A 15,390-nucleotide genomic window follows, 5' to 3' on the forward strand; every position below is an offset into this window, starting at 1 on the left:
TCAAGATAAAGGTGGCTACATCTGTACAGAATGCATTAATCCACCAATGATTAATAGGCTCCTAAATAATCCAACAACACACCATATTTATTTTTTATTTTTTTTAGTAAACTTGTCGTGCTAAGCTAAATGTAATTGTTTCCGTATGTGGGCACAAAATTTGTCACACATTCAAATAATAAGCATCTCATATATTTTCATGTACAAATAGGTGCATTGGCAAAAGTAGCAATTGAATCACAAGATAACTTTGGCCCTGCACTTTTACACTTAGAAATAAACTTGTGTGATAGTACTGTTAAAGATCTGATGTCAGCTGTTCCAAGACCCGATCCGCCCTAAAGAGCCGAATGAGATATACCACCTGTCTGGTGGAATACTGAAGTGACCTCAGCATTCAAATTACTGGCCATTAATGTATGAATGAATGTGGAATCTGGTTAGATGATTGTGGCATCTTTTCAATCAGGGAATGCATTCATTCCTGTCGTAGACAGCAGGCGATGGTAGAAGTATGTCCAAAAGAGGTAGTCACTATAAGTCATAGTTCCCTTACAACCATCTTTTGCATTTTGCACACTATCAACTTTCATATACTGTAATTTTTCTCACTACTATTTTTTTTCATCTACACCATCATTTGCACATATCTTCTAAACTCACTGTAAACCTTTACAGCTGTGATTCCTGGGTGGGGTGAAGAAGTCACCCTACCCACAGCTACCCTTGCAAGGGTTCTTCATGTGGTAATTTTTCTTGTTTGCTTTATTGGCTGGGTCATGTTGGCCTAATCCCTTTTCACATTTCCTTACCCATAATACATTAACTATACACTGATGCTTACTAGTACCATTTGAATTGGTTTGAGTCTTTAAAATGATTGCCTTATAGGCTCATATCGCTGCTGATACCTCCATGATCACAATGTAATGGAAAGAAACAGGTAGTTCTGAGCCAGAGCATGTTACAGAAAGTTACTACAATAACAACGCAAGGATGGAAGGGAATGTACTCCCTGTTATCCTGGTAAGTACACCACTAAACTAGAAGCATTCTTTAAAACTGTACTTGACCATTATTTAAATAAGACATAGGGCCAGATGCATCATCGCTTGGAAAGTGATAAAATGGAGAGTGAAAGGGTTCCAGCCAATCAGCTCCTAACTCCCATTTTTCAAACACAGCCTGTGACATGGCAGGTTGGACCTGATTGGCTGGTACTTTTTCACTCTCCATTTTATTACTCTCTAAGCGATGATGCATCTAGCTGATAGTGTATAATTTAAATATGAAAAAGATACAGTATTGAGGCATAGTAACTAAAAGGATATGGTACATAGGGTTATTTAATAAACTGGGCATTTTATAATAAGAGGAATGTTATATATGGATAATTTATGTATCAAGTCCATAATGTCAGTCTTGCTGACTTTTAGCAGAAAAAAAGTGCCGTGACAAGGCATGGCACAGTTGAAACACAGTCAAAGCACTTCATTCTTAAAAGACGTGTCAACTGTGCCATACCAGTGTGAATCATCTTATTCAAGCAGTGAAGAAAAGGGTGACGGCAGTGCCCAAATGGTTGTGGATGTTGGCTCTTACACTTTGTTCATGTTCTGGCACTTATACATATATGTCAGCGTTCTGTTGATGTCATAGTTCATGTTTTACAGTATTAGTGAAAAACAACAACTTCTATGGGGTCTTTTCAATTATTGTCGGATCCTCTCCGACAGAGAGGATCCAACACTTCAGTATTCAATTTGAGGGCATTTCCGACAGGTTTTTGCCCATTTTCGACAACTTTAAAAAGAAAGTCGGATCTGCATTGTCGAAAATGGTCCAAAATCCTGTTGAAAATGCCCGCTAATTCAACAAAATATGTGGATCCGTGGCTAATCCGCCGATTAGCTAATCGCAGCTAATCCACCGATTCAAGTCGGAAAAATGGCACTGTACTTGAATTGGTCGAATCCAGATTGCAAGCATCTGCATTATATAACATTATTTAAAATTTACTGTATTTAATGCAAATCAGGTCCCCAAATTTATCAAATTGACAATTTGTGATATGTAAAATAGCATACTAAATTAGGCCACAAAAAGTGCATTTCAGCTACAGTAGCTGACAACCTGATAAATCAGTCAAATATCTCTGTATAAATGGATGGCAACAATGTACTGTTATCGAATGGACAGCTCTTGGTAAATTAACAGTGGTGGGGTGATTATGTCATTCAATTTTTGCATAACACGTTCTTCCTAATGTACAGGTGGTATTATTGACCTGGCATGGCATCCTACTGCTTTATAACAGGAACTTTTTTGCAAATTGTGATTGTAAAAGAGGACAGTGCAGTAACATTTATGATAATGTGAGACACTTGTATGCATAATTGTACATAATACTTTCTCTGGCAATGTTGTGCTGCCAAACCAGTAAATACACATCCAGACACACTTTATCAATTAAAATAAAACTCCAATAGGCAAAAGCAGTAAACTGCCACTGTGAATACAATATGCTATTACACTACAGTATTAACATCTGACCACAAAGAATGCCAAGTAGCAGACAATATACAGTATGTGATCTATAGTATAGGGATGTAAAATGACTAAATGTTTATATTTGATTTTGCACAAAATAGTGCATATATTCTAATAACTATAAATAAGACTCATCTAAAGTTCTTTTCACCCTGAGTGAGAAAATATGTACACTCAATCACCAATGGACAATGGGCTCTTGTTAACTTGGAGAGGTGACCTTAGTCTGGCAAAAAAGACTCCTTGAAAATGATCCACCAACTCCAAATTTACAGTGACAGAATGACACACCTGGTTACTATACCAGCTTTTGATTTAACAATTTGTGTGTCATATTTATTTCTTCATACCGGATATTTGCATATTATCAGAATGTGGGCTGCATACAGTATTTGTCTGTCTAGAAATATCCTAGAAAGTATTGTTATTACTATATAGATATTTTTTAACAGTCACTCGATCCAACATTAATCAGGGCAATGAGATGTATTGGAAAGCTCACAGGCTGTTATCTGTGTAACACATATCATCCAGCATTGTAAATCTGCAGAAAAGCAGGTATTTCACTTCTTCTCCGATGTCTCTTATGTACTATAGACCTATTAATACAGTGAACTATTCTATAAATAAGAATGTTCTAAGAGAAAGATGGAAACAGAATACAATGTTGACATTAATGGCTTGTTTTATGTTCTAGATGTCCACTAGTCTAGAGTCACATTTCATTTTTTTTTTCAGATTGTAACTCTGCTGAGAAAATATAACAAGCGTCAGTACTGTACATTACTTTGTAAACAGAACATTGTATTATTCTAATTACTGTTTACTGTAAAAGCCATGTAATCTCCAGTCACACAAGCTCCCTTTTAGGACTTGACATCATTAAACTTCAAACGCAAGTTTCATAAGAAAGTATAAAAGCATATCCATCAAGTAAACAATTTTGTTTTGTTTTTTCCACTTAAACATTAAAGAATAAATGTATTTCCTCTAAATAATAAGGCTGTATAGCAGGGCTGAAAGACAACCTTCAAGCTAGCATGCCAGCAACATGAAAAGGTCAAAAGAAAACAGTCCACTCCAGAAACTGACAGTATACTATCAGGAAAATTGTAAAAAGATAATAGCTTTTTTATTGACAGAGATATAAGGCTGATTTGCTGCAGTGCAGAATGCCAGTTCACTCAGAAGTTTCAATACACACACTTGGGAGGATGCATTCACCCAGATAAAGGACCACTTACCTTAATTGAGATGCTTACTGTCCTACAGTTCAGATCAGCAGCCAAAGCAGCACCCAGCAGGTACAGGAACTGTTCGTGGTCCTGGTTTTCCTCTTCTGTCTCAGACTATAGTCACGCTGAAATCCTAAGAGCTTCTCTTGTAGTGAGTAGTATTGTGCCACTGATCTCTGTATAATAATATCTCCAGCCTCTGTGCCCTGGACAGGGCAATCTTCTAACTAGGGCGATAGGCTCCTGTCAGGTCCCCAGAGACTTGGGATGATCATTGACCTGATTAGTGCTGAACGCTCCCTACATGCAGTGAAAGCGTAGAGAGGATTGGTTAGTGACAGAAGAATTGGGGGGAAATGCACTGGAGCCACTGGGGAACGCTGTCTTTTCCAGACTAATGGATGTGTTGCTGCTGAAGCTGTGCAATTTGCGAGGAGGTTATGTACAGTGTTAACCAATGTGCTACTGCCTCCGTGTGCTGCTGATGGAGCTGCTGCTGCTGCTGATGCTGGGAGGAATACAGTAGCAATTCACTGTGTTTCTGAAGGTACTACAGCCTGAGACAGCCTGTAGGACACATTAATTAGAGTCTGATGTAGCTGTTTCATAACAAGAGGCTTAAATATGCAATTTTCTGTAAGCTAGCAGATAAAGTAGATTAACACACTTTCTCTGACCCTAGAGACTGCTTCTCCATTGCAGCCACAGCAGTGAAATGAATTTGGTGGTCTAACTGAGCCTCTGGTTGATGCTGGTCTGTCATGAAAAAAAAAACTGCAGGCACATACAAAATAGCTCTATTTAACACCACAGCAGAATGCTGAATTGTTTTGGAGGAGCCCCTTCAATCATTAGAAAAGTACAAAGCAGCTGTAGTGTGACAGGGAGAGAAATTAACTCCTGCTCATACAGGGCTTTATATAGACATGGGAGCAGAGCTATGTTACACAAGCTACTGAATTCGATCAATGGAATATGCTGTATGCTAAAACAAAAAGAACAACAAGACACGGTTCATGCTTAATGTTCTGTCCAACCATAACATATAGAGATCTATATTTAGCAACTCCACACATGAAAGGAATTAAACCTTAGCTCAGTGAAAAATAAGATGTGTTCTGATCTCAGTGTTAATCAGCAGGGCATTCGTGGTATGAGTTTCTTAAGAATGAAAGGATGATCTACTGTAAAATGATAAGACTAATCTTGAGCTCAACATCGTTAGGCAGGATTGAAAATGAATAATGTTTTTAGAAACAAATATTACATTATTCATGAATTAAACATACACAGTTTTAAGAATAACTTTGTAGTATATAATACAGTATTTATGAAATTGAAGCTGGGGACTACCTATAAGCATTGTGTTTCTTTACAGTATTCCAAGCCTGAGGATTTATATTGCAGTCTGTAATTTTCTCTGCTGTAAACAGGTAAAATGGACAGAGGGATTACACTATATGCAAATCTGCTTGAATCTATAATTTGCTATGATCTATTTTTTATTACAGTATAAACCTTATTGACTATTCCTGAAGTAACCTGTATGAGGTAGACGATTGCTTAGGTCTGCATACTCATTGATGTACAGGCAGCAGTTTTTGTTCTTTAATGCACTTTCAGATGTAAACATGGTGAGAGGTTGAGATAGGTGTTAATAAGGTGTTTATAGCTGCATTTTCACTCTAAGATCTAATGACGTTTACATGGTGAGTATACTGTATGTGCAGAAAAGCTCTAAGGGCAAATTCAAGTGAGCATTTGCATATAATTTGCTTATGCCACATTCTAAATGACAGACAGTGCCAGCTAACTGCTTTAAAATTACTGCAGGCCCGGTTTTCATCCGTTCTAGTTTTTGCATAGTTTTGTTGTTAACATGGGTATTGCAGGGTGGCCATAATTAAATGTTCTCTGTTCGGAGCCATCTGGTGTTTGATCTAACAATCACAATGTCACCATATTTGGTAGGGAGACTAATTAGGACATGGGAAGCAGGATTCCATGAAAAACAATGACTGGAAAAAGTCGCCGACAAATGGAATATGGTGCTGCATAACATGATAATAGTGTGATAATGGGCAGACAAATGTTCTATTGCAGTGTTCTTATTAACACAAAAAAGGTAGTTGTTCATTACAGTTAAGTCTTGTTATTCATTTGTCTGTCCATTTTCACGCTGGTTTCACCTTGTGCAGCACCATATTTTTCCTATAAACACTAAAAACACTATTTCCCCCCCCCCCCCCCCCAGTGGACTCCTACTGTACTTCCCATTTCCTAATTAGTCTCCTTACCAAATTTGGCGACACTTTGATTGTCCGATCAAGCTGCAGATTGCTCTATAATAAGAATTTACTTACCGATAATTCTATTTCTCGGAGTCCGTAGTGGATGCTGGGGTTCCTGAAAGGACCATGGGGAATAGCGGCTCCGCAGGAGACAGGGCACAAAAAAGTAAAGCTTTACTAGGTCAGGTGGTGTGCACTGGCTCCTCCCCCTATGACCCTCCTCCAGACTCCAGTTAGGTACTGTGCCCGGACGAGCATACACAATAAGGGAGGCATTTTGAATCCCGGGTAAGACTCATACCAGCCACACCAATCACACCGTACAACTTGTGATCTAAACCCAGTTAACAGTATGACAACAGAAAGGGCCTCTTAAAGATGGCTCCTTAACAATAACCCGAATTAGTTAACAATAACTATGTACAAGTATTGCAGATAATCCGCACTTGGGATGGGCGCCCAGCATCCACTACGGACTCCGAGAAATAGAATTATCGGTAAGTAAATTCTTATTTTCTCTATCGTCCTAAGTGGATGCTGGGGTTCCTGAAAGGACCATGGGGATTATACCAAAGCTCCCAAACGGGCGGGAGAGTGCGGATGACTCTGCAGCACCGAATGAGAGAACTCCAGGTCCTCCTTTGCCAGGGTATCAAATTTGTAAAATTTTACAAACGTGTTCTCCCCCGACCACGTAGCTGCTCGGCAGAGTTGTAATGCCGAGACCCCTCGGGCAGCCGCCCAAGATGAGCCCACCTTCCTTGTGGAGTGGGCTTTTACAGTTTTAGGCTGTGGCAGGCCTGCCACAGAATGTGCAAGTTGAATTGTGTTACAAATCCAACGAGCAATCGACTGCTTAGAAGCAGGTGCGCCCAACTTGTTGGGTGCATACAATATAAACAGCGAGTCAGATTTTCTGACTCCAGCCGTCCTTGCAATGTATATTTTTAAGGCTCTGACAACGTCCAACAACTTGGAGTCCTCCAAGTCGCTAGTGGCCGCAGGCACCACAATAGGTTGGTTCAGATGAAATGCTGATACCACTTTAGGGAGAAAATGCGGACGAGTCCGCAGTTCTGCCCTATCCGAATGGAAGATTAGATAAGGACTTTTATAAGATAAAGCCGCCAATTCAGATACTCTCCTGGCAGAGGCCAGGGCTAGTAACATAGTCACTTTCAATGTGAGATATTTCAAATCCACCTTTTTCAATGGTTCAAACCAATGGGATTTGAGGAAATCTAAAACTACATTTAGATCCCACGGTGCCACCGGAGGCACCACAGGAGGCTGTATATGCAGTACTCCCTTGACAAAAGTCTGGACCTCAGGGACAGAGGCCAATTCTTTTTGGAAGAATATTGACAGGGCCGAAATTTGAACCTTAATGGATCCCAATTTGAGACCCATAGATAATCCTGATTGCAGGAAATGTAGGAAACGACCCAGTTGGAATTCCTCCGTCGGAACCCTCCGATCCTCGCACCACGCTACATATTTTCGCCAAATGCGGTGATAATGTTTCACGGTGACTTCCTTCCGTGCCTTAATCAAGGTAGGAATGACTTCTTCTGGAATGCCTTTCCCTTTTAGGATCTGGCGTTCAACCGCCATGCCGTCAAACGCAGCCGCGGTAAGTCTTGAAAAAGACAGGGACCCTGCTGTAGCAGGTCCCTTCTCAGAGGTAGAGGCCACGGTTCGTCCGTGAGCATCTCTTGAAGTTCCGGATACCAAGTCCTTCTCGGCCAATCCGGAACCACTAGTATTGTTCTTACTCTTCTTTGCCGTATGATCTTCAATACCTTTGGTATGAGCGGCAGAGGAGGAAACACATACACTGACTGGTACACCCAAGGAGTTACCAGTGCGTCCACAGCTATTGCCTGTGGATCTCTTGACCTGGCGCAATATTTGTCCAGTTTCTTGTTGAGGCGAGACGCCATCATGTCTACAATTGGTCTTTCCCAACGGTCTATTAACATGTTGAAGACTTCTGGATGTAGACCCCACTCTCCCGGATGAAGATCGTGTCTGCTGAGGAAGTCTGCTTCCCAGTTGTCCACGCCCGGGATGAACACTGCTGACAGTGCTATCACGTGATTCTCCGCCCAGCGAAGAATCTTGGCAGCTTCTGCCATTGCACTCCTGCTTCTTGTGCCGCCCTGCCTGTTTACATGGGCGACCGCCGTGATGTTGTCCGACTGAATCAACACCGGCTTTGCTCCCCAGCCTCTCAGGCTGGCGTCCGTGGTCACCAGGATCCAATCCTGAATGCCGAATCTGCGGCCTTCTAATAGGTGAGCCTTCTGCAACCACCACAGAAGTGACACCCTTGTCTTTGGTGACAGGGTTATTCGCAGGTGCATCTGCAGATGCGACCCTGACCATTTGTCCAACAGATCCCTTTGGAATATTCTTGCATGGAATCTGCCGAATGGAATTGCTTCGTAAGAAGCCACCATTTTTCCCAGGACTCTTGTGCATTGATGTACTGACACTTTTCCTGGTTTTAGGAGGTTCCTGACCAGATCGGATAACTCCTTGGCTTTTTCCTCTGGAAGGAAAACCTTTTTCTGAACCGTGTCCAGAATCATTCCTAGGAACAGCAGACGAGTTGTCGGGATTAAATGGGATTTTGGAATATTCAGAATCCACCCGTGTTGTCTTAGCACCTCTTGAGATAGTGCTAAAGCTGTCTCCAGCTGTTCTCTGGACCTTGCCCTTATTAGGAGATCGTCCAAGTATGGGATAACTAATACGCCTTTTCTTCGAAGAAGAATCATCATCTCGGCCATTACCTTGGTAAAGACCCGAGGCGCCGTGGACAATCCGAACGGCAGCGTCTGAAACTGATAGTGACAGTTTTGAACAATGAACCTGAGGTACCCCTGGTGTGCGGGGTAAATCGGAACGTGTAGATACGCATCCTTGATGTCCAAGGATACCATAAAGTCCCCTTCTTCCAGGTTCGCTATCACTGCTCTGAGTGACTCCATCTTGAACTTGAACTTTTTTATGTAGAGGTTCAAGGACTTCAGATTTAGAATAGGCCTTACCGAGCCATCCGGCTTCGGTACCACAAATAGAGTGGAATAATACCCCTTTCCTTGTTGTAATAGGGGTACTTTGACTATCACCTGCTGAGCGTACAGCTTGTGAATGGCTTCCAACACCCTCTCCCTTTCGGAAGAGACGGTTGGTAAGGCAGACTTCAGGAAACGATGAGGAGGATCCGTCTCTAATTCCAACCTGTACCCCTGAGATATTATCTGCAGGATCCAGGGGTCTACCTGCGAGTGAGCCCACTGCGCGCTGTAATTTTTGAGACGGCCCCCCACTGTCCCCGAGTCCGCTTGAGAGGCCCCAGCGTCATGCTGAGGTTTTTGCAGGAGCCGGGGAGGGCTTCTGTTCCTGGGAAGGAGCTGCCTGTTGGTGTCTCTTCCCTCTTCCTCTGCCTCGTGGCAGGTACGACAAGCCCTTTGCTCTCTTATTTTTGTAGGAGCGAAAAGGCTGCGGTTGAAAGGTCGGTGCCTTTCTCTGTTGGGGAGTGACTTGAGGTAAAAAAGTGGATTTCCCGGCAGTAGCCGTGGCCACCAAGTCTGATAGACCAACTCCAAATAACTCCTCCCCTTTATACGGCAAAACCTCCATGTGACGTTTTGAATCCGCATCGCCTGTCCACTGTCGTGTCCATAAGGCTCTTCTGGCTGAAATGGACATAGCACTCATCCGAGATGCCAGTGTGCAAATATCCCTCTGTGCATCACGCATATAGATAAATGCATCCTTTATTTGTTCTAACGACAGTAAAACATTGTCCCTATCTAGGGTATCAATATTTTCAATCAGGGATTCTGACCAAACTACTCCAGCACTGCACATCCAGGCAGTTGCTATAGCTGGTCGTAGTATAACACCTGCATGTGTTTATATATTCTTTTGAATAACTTCCATCTTTCTATCTGATGGATCCTTAAGTGCGGCCGTCTCAGGAGAGGGTAACGCCACTTGTTTGGATAAGCGTGTGAGCGCCTTGTCCACCTTAGGGGGTGTTTCCCAGCGCGCCCTAACCTCTGGCGGGAAAGGGTATAATGCCAATAACTTTTTTGAAATTATCAACTTTTTATCAGGAGCAACCCACGCTTCATCACACACGTCATTTAATTCTTCTGATTCAGGAAAAACTGTTTGTAGTTTTTTCACACCATACATAATACCCTGTTTTACGGTATCTGTAGTATCAGCTAAATGTAACGTCTCCTTCATTGCCAAAATCATATAACGTGTGGCCCTACTGGAAAATACGTTTGAATTTCTACCGTCGTCACTGGAATCAGTGCCCGTGTCTGGGTCTGTGTCGACCGACTGAGGCAAAGGGCGTTTTACAGCCCCTGACGGTGTTTGAGGCGCCTGGACAGGCATTAATTGATTGTCCGGCCGCCTCATGTCCTCAACTGACTGTTTAAGGGAAGATAAACCATCACGTAATTCCACAAATAAAGGCATCCATTCTGGTGTCGACCCCCTGGGGGGTGACATCTGCATATTTGGCAATTGCTCCGCCTCCACACCAATATCGTCCTCATACATGTCGACACCACGTACCGACACACACCGCAAACTCACAGGGAATGCTCTAATGAAGACAGGACCCACTAGCCCTTTTGGGGAGACAGAGGGAGAGTCTGCCAGCACACACCACAAAGCGCTATATATACAAGGGATATCCTTATATTAAGTGCTCCCTTATAGCTGCTTTAATATATATATATATATATAGCCATTAATGTGCCCCCCCTCTCTGTTTTACCCTGTTTCTGTAGTGCAGTGCAGGGGAGAGACCTGGGAGCCGTTCTGACCAGCGGAGCTGTGACAGAAAATGGCGCCGTGTGCTGAGGAGATAGGCCCCGCCCCTTTTTCGGCGGGTTCTTCTCCCGCTATTTTTCCAGTCAGGCAGGGGTTAAATATCTCCATATAGCCCCTATGGGCTATATGTGAGGTATTTTTAGCCTTGTATAAGGTTTATATTTGCCTCTCAGAGCGCCCCCCCCCAGCGCTCTGCACCCTCAGTGACTGCCCAGTGAAGTGTGCTGAGAGGAAAATGGCGCACAGCTGCAGTGCTGTGCGCTACCTTATGAAGACTGAGGAGTCTTCAGCCGCCGGTTTCCGGACCTCTTCACGCTTCAGCATCTGCAAGGGGGTCGGCGGCGCGGCTCCGGGACCGGACTCCACGGCTGGGCCTGTGTTCGATCCCTCTGGAGCTAATGGTGTCCAGTAGCCAAGCAGCAAATCCACTCTGCATGCAGGTGAGTTTACTACTTTCCCCCTAAGTCCCACGTTGCAGTGATCCTGTTGCCAGCAGGACTCACTGTAAAGAAAAAAACCTAAACTAAACTTTCTCTAAGCAGCTCTTTAGGAGAGCCACCTAGATTGCACCCTTCTCGTTCGGGCACAAAATCTAACTGGAGTCTGGAGGAGGGTCATAGGGGGAGGAGCCAGTGCACACCACCTGACCTAGTAAAGCTTTACTTTTTTGTGCCCTGTCTCCTGCGGAGCCGCTATTCCCCATGGTCCTTTCAGGAACCCCAGCATCCACTTAGGACGATAGAGAAATATAAAACAGATTTTAATTCATTGCACACAAGTGTTATAACAAGACTAGTAAATAAAAACATAAGGGGTAGCATGCCCTCCCTAAATATGTCAGAGGCGCAGGCGCTGGGGAGGGGGAACGCTTACCACGGGATCCCTGCAGAGACTCCTACTTTAAAAAGTGTGCTCTGTGCTGCCGCAGCGTGCTACCCCCTGTCCTGTCCCTAGTTGGCTCTTCCCTGATGCATTATTGGCCGGGATTTCCCAGTAGGCACAGCATGGCCACACCTCCTCCCAGTAATGCATCAGTGAAGAGCCGACCTTGATAGGCTAGGGGGCAGCACACTGCGGCAGCACAGAGCACACTTTTAAAAGTATGAGTCTCCGCGGGGATACTGTGGTAAGTGCTCCCCACATGGGGAGGGAAAGGGATAATCGTGGGGAGTGCCAAAATTTATTTTTTATGCCCCTCCCAACCACAAAACATTCTGGTGTCCCTGCTGGTAAGGTTTAATTGACAGGGGGCCACAGAAAATCCAGACCCCAACGTTCCGTAGATTGCACATGTACGGAAATACAGTAGATCTGTCCTTGGATCTGTCCATTGATGATCAGTTTGTTTTTCATTTTGTGGACCCATCTAAACTTGCACATTGTAAAAATACCAAAAATGTTATTCCATATCCAACCAATTACCGTATCACTTTGGACAACACCATTCATTAATTTCAAATGTTATATTATTTTCCTAAAATATTGCTTGTTTTAGTTTACTTTATGTTTTACATTAATCATGATCAGTGCCACCATCATGGGAGAGACTGTTAGGACTGAAGTCATGGGCCCTGACCCTCAGACCGAGATGGGGTCCCACCTGCTGTCTGCACCTACTGCCGGCTCCAGTTATACCACCAGCCGCTGGCTCCTACTGTCGACTGCTGTCCTATGCCTGCTGCCTGCTCCGGTCCTACCACAAGGTGGCACTACTGGGTCCTACTGCTGGCTGCAGTTTGATGCCCGCTGCCAGCTCCTACAGTGGGCTCCTTTACTACCACCATCTGCTGCTGCTGGCTTCAACCATCTGCCACTGCCGTCACTGTACAATAAAGTTTTTTCTTTGCTTCCTGGCACGTAATGTCATGTCCTTATGCTCTACCGCTGTAAGACAGAGGAGCTGCATTGCATAAGGAGTAGCCAGAAGAAGGCAAGTGTGCAGTAAGTGATGTGTCATGAGGGGGCTGATTGAGGCTGTATACACAATGCAAGGCTGGAAAGACAGAAAGGGGCTGGCTTGGGCTGTATGCACAGTGCAGGGCTGGAGAGATAAAGCTCAACCTATAACTATGTGTGGAGTATATAAATAACTGGTATAAAAGGTAACATTTTTATTGCATCTTTTTGAAATTTGTTATTACATTGCTGAAAATGTGCCTTAAAATGTGTTTTTGTGCAAAAGTTCATACTGATAGGTTGAATCAGATTGATTTGTATAGGAAGAGATGCAATCCTCCTCAATGCACCTGTGGTTGGTAAAGGTTGTGAGCTCTTCAACAAAGAGGGCTTGACCTCTTGAAAACATATTTCACACCCCATTTAAATAATCTTATCCTACATAATTCAACAATATTTATATTCAATCTGCTAAACAACATTTGCCCAGATTCTCCTATTAGATGGTGTAAACTTTTACACCCTTAAATAGTATTTAGAAAAGAAGGCGCTCAGAAAGCACCTTCACATAAAATATATTTTATGGAAAATACATTTTGTCTATTCCTGATTATGTCACAGTTACTGAGAGGTTCGGGAACAGAGTTTCTGATGTGAAATAAAACAGTATGTAGTGTCAAATTATGAATTCAATTATCCCTTTTTTTTTTTTTACTGCAAAATGAAAGTTACTGTAACAATAACCTTTTTTTTTTCCAACAATTTGTAACATTTATGCTGCCATCATAAAGTTTAGTGCTGTAAACTACTCCATGAACCGCAATGGTAATATAAAGTCACTCTATTAAGCTGTTTGATGACATAATAATATACTTTGGGATTGTAATCTTCAGACTGTCCACTCTGCTCTGACTTGATAATTACATATACTGTACTGTACATCTGCTTTTTAAATTGTATCTATGTTGGAACACATAAGTGATAGCTTTTACTGCAGAAGTATTTACTAAACAGTATCAGACTTTTCATCTCTCCTAATAAAGTTAAAGACCTCCATAGTCTTCAAAAGTACTGGAACTATTTGATAGTATAGCAGCATATACAGTAGAAACAGGTAATTATAAACCTATTCACCAGGTAGCAACCATTCTAATGGCCTAATTAAGCATCTCCAAAGAAAGATTAATTGACCATTATACTGCTCACCAGTGCTGCTGTCATTGGGGAGATGGTCATGGATACATGCACATGATTTTGCAGCCTGTGGTTCTGCTTTATTTGAGCAAGTTAAACAGAACACTGCTGAAGGGGCAGACAATGTGGGCTGTGCAGGCATACTATGCCAGTAGTACATTTTTATATCCACCAATATAGTAATTTGGACTGTTACTCATATTCTTCTTATCACAGATGTAAAACAGCTAAACCATTGTGACCACAGTAGTACTATGCAGAGCATCATTACATTAGGAACAGGTTTGTTTACTGCAATGCTATTTCAGGTCAGCTGCTGACCCTGGTGAGCTCAGGCTCTGGTGATCTCTGCGCCTGCTTGCTGCCTCCACAACATCTATGGTTAGGCATACCTAACAACATTGTGTCCCAAGCGAGACTCTTTCGAGTGTCGAGGGCGTGCAGTCCCAAAAAGGGGATATGGCATGGCCTCCTCTCCCTCTCTTCTGGTGAATAGATGCTGTGGGCATGCTAAGCAGAGCAGGGGGTGAGAGAGGGTCTCCCATCTGCCCCCCCCCCCCTTCCCCACTGCGAGACACTGCGACCCATGGATGGGACAGTGAAAATTCCTAGAAAAATGTGACTGTCACGCCAAAAACAGTATTTTACTGTGGTCACATGCAGAGACATCACTGTGGGGGTAATTCACATCTGTTTGCTGCTGTGCGTTTTGCACAGCGTGTGATCAGATCCGAACTGCGCAAGTGTATGCACTGCACTGCGTTGGCGCATTGCATGTCTGCAAAGGAGATAGCCGGTCAGCAACGGGATTGTGCGCAGGATCAATTTGCACGGGCGTTCGCAAGCAAATTGAGAGATAGAGGGCTTTTGTGGGTGTTAGGAAAAAGGCAGGTGGGACCAAGAGTTTGAAGGGAGGGTGTCTCTCGTCAAATCCGGTCCCGGACAGGCTGAAGTGAATGCAGCATCTGCGTAAGTCCAGGGCTGCACAGAGACTGCACAAAATCAGTTTGTCCAGCTCTGCTACACATGCGATTGCACAGTTGCACAGCTAACATACCCTCCCCGTGTAGGCGGAACAACAAAAATCGCTGCATTAATTACCCCCTGTGTCTGGTGGCAACCGGTGCGTCCAATATAGCCCCCCATGTGTGCCCAAAAATTGGGCATGGTATCGTGGGAAACCCTTGTTTACCTCAGTCTGGCTTGTGGCCCTGCTGGATGGGGCAGATCCTTGCAGCAAGCTCCTGATTACATTACTCCAGGGTCATGCCAGCATTCCTGAGAACACATGGCTGCCTCTGGAGACTTTGTCTGCAGTGCTCCTTCTCAGTGACAGGAGCCATGCGCTGCATGAGAAT

At 43.4% G+C, this 15,390-nt stretch overlaps 1 protein-coding gene across 1 annotated transcript in view; it reads right to left on the reverse strand.

Moving 5' to 3' along the window:
* CDH12 (cadherin 12) overlaps positions 1-4,492 on the reverse strand; it is a 1,390,824-nt gene extending 1,386,332 nt beyond the window's left edge. The window contains exon 1 of the mRNA XM_063922964.1: positions 3,795-4,492. The gene's annotated coding sequence lies outside the window, so the exon portion shown is untranslated. The remainder of the gene's footprint in view (positions 1-3,794) is intronic.
* Positions 4,493-15,390: the final 10,898 nt, after the last annotated feature.

This window comes from Pseudophryne corroboree, chromosome 5, assembly GCF_028390025.1.
Source record: "Pseudophryne corroboree isolate aPseCor3 chromosome 5, aPseCor3.hap2, whole genome shotgun sequence".
NCBI lineage: Eukaryota > Metazoa > Chordata > Amphibia > Anura > Myobatrachidae > Pseudophryne > Pseudophryne corroboree.